A 6,657-nucleotide genomic window follows, 5' to 3' on the forward strand; every position below is an offset into this window, starting at 1 on the left:
AAGCCAAACAGCATCGTTTCGAACTCTTTCATGTGGGCTCTTCTGTGGGCAAGCTCTTCTCTTTGTGAGCTTTAAATCACAGCCAAAGCACATCACACTTCCCATGCGAGATGGCTTTTACCTGTAACCTGGTTGCTGTTAGGTGTGTTTTGGGGGAGGTCTCTGTCCCTGTGGGCTGCGTTAGCTCTATCCAGTGGCTTCTCCATCCTTTCTGGTACCCAATGTTTCATGTGACCTTGATAAGATTTTCTTTTCCCCTCTTCATTCTGTTTCAGCAGGCTTTTAGTTTCCTGTTAGCCAGATTTCCCCACTCCCTCTTTTGTTTAATTGAATTCCTGGGCTGCATCAAGAGAAGTGTGGTCAGCAGGGCAAGGGTAGGGAATCTGCCCCTTTGCTCTCATCAGACTCCACCTGGAGTACTGAGTATAGTTCTGGAGCCTCCAACACAAGAAAGACATGGGACTGTTAGAGTGAGTCCAGGGGAGACCACCAAGATGCTCAGAGGGCTGCAGCAGCTCTGCTCTGAGGACAGGCTGAGAGAATTTGGGCTCTGCAGCCTGGAGAAAAGAAGGCTTCCGGGAGACCTTGGAGTGGCCTTCCAGTATCTGAAGGGGACCTACAGGAGGGCTGAGGAGGCATTATTGACAAGGTCTTGTCATGACAGGATGAGGAGTAATGGGTTTGAACTGGCAGAGGGAAGATTGAAACTGGATGTTAGGAAGAAGCTCTTAGCAGTGAGGGTCGTGAGACACTGGCACAGGTTGCCTAGGGAAGTTGTGGTTGCTCCCTGCCTGGAGGTGTTCAAGGCCAGGTTGGATGAGTCCTTGAGTGACTTGTTCTAGTGGGAGGTGTCCCTGCCTATGGCAGAGGGTTGGAACTGGATGAGCTTTGAGGTCCCTTCCAACCTAAACCATTCTATGGCAGTTCAGGTTTGCTGTTGGAATCAGGAGCAGCATCTGTAGGTGACAACTTCTTTTATTCCTAAAGCTGCGAACCAGGTACAGAACTCTCCCATGCTGTGTAGATGGGATGGCTTTTAAAAGCCCAGAGAAAGCATGAGCTTGGCCTCTGAGGAAAACACATTTCAGTGTTCAAGAGATTGAAAAAATACCTCGGGAACTTGATGTGCCTTCAGAGCAACCTGCTCACACCAAATGGGTGATACTGGACAAGAGCTCTACCCTTGCTTCCACTGAATTTCAACTTTCTCTCTGAATAGTGGCAGGATCTTTGGCAAGAAGAAGTCTTTCTGTTATTCTGGGCAAGGCGATGCATTTCCTCTCCCCAGCCCTCATCAAAGAAATGCCTCCACATTTTTTTTCGAGCTAAAGTGTCTCCAAGCATCTGTCTCTGAAACAGATACCTGGCATGGAAATGCCAGCTCAAATGGTTAAAGTTGGCTAGACAAAAAGTGACTGAAATCAGGGACTACTAATAAGAGGAGGTTTTGGGCAGATGATTCTATGAGTTGCTGCCAGTGCCAATAATGCTGATACTTATTTTTGTGTTCTTCTGCAGCAGGAGTATTATGTACAGGGAGCTGCTTTTAAACAAGGATCATCCTTGTTGCAACACATCATCAAGGGCTACTCCGTTCTGAGCATATGGAAGGGCTGTATCTCAGAAGTGGGTAGTAGCTGGTAAATGCTGACAGTTGGGAGCAGACCACCATCACTACTCCGAGCATATTTGCAGTCAGGTTGTTGAGGCAGCACTTACCTGTTTTCTTGAAGACTCCAACTTCTCCTTCCTTGCCCAGGGAAGCAGAAGAGATGGGAGCAGATGTCAGGCGCCTCAAATTTGGATCCGATAAGGACTTGGATCAAAATATCAAACACAAATATTTTAGGGAAAGTTTCTGGGAGGAAGTGAGCTATATGGGGAGCATGGCTTGCCAGGCTTTTTAAAAATAAAACCTCCTCACTCTGTGTTTAGCTCTGCCACAGTTTGAAACACTCGCAGTGATCGAGCCTAGCAGCCCTTGTCAGTCTACAGCACATCATCCCCCTTCGCTTGGCTGGGACCATCTCTCCTGGAAGGGCAAAATAAAGCTGCTCATTTTGCACACATGCTTTTCAAACTACAGGCAAGGAGTACCTAAATATAAAACAAGGGCACCTTGGACGGCGTGTTCTCCGTGCTCGGGCTGTTCTCGCCCTTGCCCCTCACAGGCACACACATGCTCCTCCTGCCTTCTCTTAAGCACACCTGTAGCTTGCTGACAATGTGATGGATCCCATAAATGAGCTGCTCAGATCCATAGTGCTGCTAAACTTTGCTTGCTCCCATGCTCAGGAGTGTTTTCCTATGGCGAAACACCTGAACACAACAACTTGTCTACCAAGGCAGAAGGAATAATGCATGACATGGGTGGAAGTGAGAGGGACCTTCTGGTGTCTTCACAGAGTGGCACATTAGCCTTGGGTCTTTGTTTCATAAACTTGTTAAGATTGGAGTGATGGTTTGACTTGATCTTCAAGGTCTTTTCCAATACTGCCACCACTAAAGCCATGTCCTGAAGTGCCATGTCTGCATGTCTTTTGAGGGATCATGTTTCCACCTCTTCCCTGGGCACCTTGTTGCAATGCCTGAGCACTCAGTAATGAAAAAAATCTTGAACAGGAGGAACTTGCTTTGCAATAAGAGAAATCAACCTCAAAGCCAAGAAAGGAAAGGCTACTGAAATCTCTTGATAACCAGATGCCTTCTCTAGAAGGTTCAAACTAGTCATAACATGAACAAATGTAGGTATGTCAGAAAATCACCTTACTTCAGTGTCAAAGCTGAAATCCAATGATTTGAGATTGGCAAACATCTTATGTGCTGGAAAACACTGGACACTTAGCTTTTCTCTTGATACTTTGAGGCTTCAAGGAGGAGAAAACCTCCTGGGACAGCAGCTCCCTGGGCAGCCTGTTCCAAAGTCTGACCACTCACTGAGTAAAGAAATTTTTCTTAATGTCATAGAATCAACCAGGTTGGAAGAGGCCTCCAAGCTCATCCAGTCCAACCTAGCACCCAGCCCTATCCAGTCAACTACACCATGGCACTAAGTGCCCCATCCAATCTTCTCTTGAACATCTCCAAACCTCCCCTGGAGCAACTTAAGACTGTTCCTTATTGTCCTACTCCTAGTTACTTGAGAGATGAGACAAGTCTGGCCCCTCTACAACCTCCTTTCAGGCAGTTGTAGAGAACGAGAAGGTCTTCCCTCAGTATTCTCTTGTCCAGATTAAGCAACCTCAGTTCCCTTTGCCCCTTATAGGACACAAGTTATAATGGGCTGCCAGGGAGGTGGTGGAGTCACTATCCCTGGAGGTGTTCAAGAGAAGACTGGATGAGGCATTTAGTGCCATGGTCTAGTTGACTGGCTAGGGCTGGGTGCTAGGTTGGACTGGGTGATCTTGGAGGTCTCTTCCAACCTGGTTGATTCTATGACTCATTCTCTAGGTCCTTTACTAGTTTTATTGCCCTTCTCTGGACCTGCTCCATTTCAATCTCTCTTACACTGTGGCAGTAGTGGTACAAGTTTTTGGGCTCAGCAAGCACTCTCAATATCTTATCTATTTTACTTGGAGAACTGCATAAGCGAAGAGTCTTGTGCTGTCTTGCAGTAGCGTTTTTTGGGAGGGAAGGTTTGTACATCTTGAAAACCACAATTCACATGACTCCTAAAAATATGTGTAATGTGAAATAGTGTTCTGCACCATCCTTTTTGCTGGCACTTTCAATAAAAAGGATCGAATAAAAATAAGCTTGGTAGTAACTGCTGCTAAACTGGGAAGTGGGAAGGGTTTTCTGCTATTTTTTTTACTTGAGATTGCCTGCGTTGGCCAGACAGGATGTTTTTCAGTGCATAGATTATGAAGGAGAAGGAGATTAGCAGATTTCATCCAAGAACTGTGAGTGATGTTAATCCATGAGGCTTTTTATGGCATCTAAAAATGGGTTTAAGTTGTGCCAGGGGAGATTTAAATTGGACATTAGGAAAAAGTTCTTTACTGAGAAAGTGGTGAGACATTGGAGCAGGCTGCTCAGGGATGTGATGGAGTCTCCATCAGTAGAGGTGTTCAAGAAGCTGTAGATGTGGCATTGCAGGATATGGTGTTGTGGTAGTCAGGTTACTCAATCTTAAGGGTCTTTTCCAGCCTTAGTTTTTCTAAGTTTCTAAACTAAACAGATCTTGGTTATGAAAGGTATCATAGATTAATTTTTTTTTTGCTATTTAACAATCAGCAACAGTAATAATGAAACTCCTGTAAGTCACATATGTCAGTTTGGAAAAGCATTCAAGTTTTTTGTCCTGTGGTAGGCTACTTGGTTACTCTCTTTGTGACTTGGCAGTGAATTGTGATGTAGCTGGTTCCCAGCTACTTCATTGGGGTAGCTGTCAATGCTTGGTGAGCTGTGTGGCCCTTCCTTACAGGTGAAGATTACTATTTTGGCTAGGAATGTCATACTTCACCTGTGAAAACCCTACAGGAACCTTTTATTTATCAAAATGAAGTGCAAAATATATTTAGCTGATGTTCATTCTGCTATTTTGGCTAGCAACATTTGAGCACTGAGTCCTAGTTTATCGAGGGTATTGTTTTAGTGAGGCAGGTGATTTAATTCCACTTTTATACTGGCTAACTATGGAATAATGTCAGCCAACAGTCCCTTTAAAACATTTTTCAGGAGTATGGTGTGCAGGGAGCAACTGACTCGGAATGAGCTTATTGCAGAGCCTTGTTCTGTACACTAATTATCTCCATCAGTGGACGTGCAGCGCGGCTCCGAGCGCTGTACCTGCTGTGCCGAACCATTCGCTCGTAGTCAGGGAGTATATGCTTCCTGTGGGCACCTGCCTATTCTGTGCATCTCATCACATTGAGTTATGTCATGTTATGTCACATCACAGCTGAGTTGCGACCTGGTGTAACTTGACACAGTGCAGTGCCAGCACTGCAGTGGATCAAAACTTGAGCAAACTGAGCAGTTGCTCCTGTGAAGGGCAGTAAAATGCAGGCAGGCAACCTCTGAACCTTCAGGTGCTCCAATTTTCCAGCTAGCCTGGCTATTTGGAGAGAGTTTGGCGTATCTCTTCCAGGATATAAATACAAGAATTCCTCTGCTTGTGTTTATTTATGGTCCTTGTCGTTTGGGAAACAATAATCTTCCTACTTCTTAATCTGAATTGAACCACGGTGAGTGCAGCAATAAAACACATCACAACAAATAAAGGAAATTCTCCCTGTATTCATAATAAACTCTCAAAGATTTATCAGTATCTCCTCTTTTTCTTCCCTTTGTGCAAGGCAGTCTAAAGCAACTGCTACATTTATAGATGTCTGATAAAAATTTAATAGAAGAACTCGTTACCTTTTGAATCTGGAGTAAAGAGGCTATATCAAAAGCAGGGGTGTTGAGCCTGAGCTAAATATAACTTGTTAACTGAGGGTAGCAGCACATGAGCTCTGTAATGCTGATGGGTTTACTTAATTTTTCTCTGAGCAGGGCCACAGTGAGTGTTGTAGCAGGTGAGTTGTCACAAAAGAAGTGTAAGATGTTCCATCTACTGAGCAGAGCTGGTGGAGCCTATGTGAGACCCACCACAGAGCTGCTGAGCACTCAGTTCAAGACAGATGTTGAAGTACTGGAATGTGTCCAGAGAAGAGCAACAAAGGTGGTGAGGGGCCTGGAGCACAGCCCTGTGAGGAGAGGCTGAGGGAGCTGGGGGTGTGCAGTCTGCAGAAGAGGAGGCTCAGGGCAGACCTCACTGCTGTCTACAACTACCTGAAGGGAGGCTGTAGCCAGGTGGGGTTGGGCTCTGCTGCCAGGTAAGCAGCAACAGAAGAAGAGGACACAGTCTGAAGCTGTGGCAGGGGAGGTCTAGGCTGGATGTTAGGAGGAAGCTGTTGGCAGAGAGAGTGATTGGCATTGGAATGGGCTGCCCAGGGAGGTGGTGGAGTTGCTGTGCCTGGAGATGTTGAAGCCAAGCCTGGCTGGAGCACTTAGTGCCATGGTCTGGTTGATTGGCTAGGGCTGGGTGCTAGGTTGAGCTGGATGAGCTTGGAGGTCTCTTCCAACCTGTCTGATGCTATAAACTGAGGGGTTGCTCTCTTAAGTGCTCCCCAGAATCTAACCAGTGCTCATGTTCTTGTCAGAGATGGGAGTTAAACTCTGTATGGAGGTCTTGGTTTGACAGCCAAATCCAGAATGGTCTGGGGAAAGGAATGCTATTATCTTGCCTTCTGTGGTGGATTCTCAGGAGCTTTTGGCTGTCTAGTATCTGGTTCTGGCTTCTGGATGCTCACCTGGCATTTAGTGCCTGCATAACCATCTTGTTCCTTTGGCAATGTTGAATCAAATTTTCACTTCTAAAATGTTAGTGACTTGGTGATATTTCTGGTAATTCCCCCCACCCTCCCCCCCAACACTTCAATCCTTAGCAGAATTTTTTTAACGCTCCTAACACATTACTAAATGAAAATGGACTTCTATATATGTGTGTGTATTTAAAATACATGCACCCAGCATAAAATAGGACATTTTTGGGTGTCATTTAGAGAGGAATTGCTTTTTGCATGGGAGGAGGAGCTGCAGTTCAACACAGTTCTTAGCTGTTTATGCTGTTGCTGATTACTGAGAAGAAAGTAGAAAATGGTGTTTTTG

The sequence above is a fragment of the Pogoniulus pusillus genome, chromosome 2, assembly GCF_015220805.1.
Source record: "Pogoniulus pusillus isolate bPogPus1 chromosome 2, bPogPus1.pri, whole genome shotgun sequence".
NCBI lineage: Eukaryota > Metazoa > Chordata > Aves > Piciformes > Lybiidae > Pogoniulus > Pogoniulus pusillus.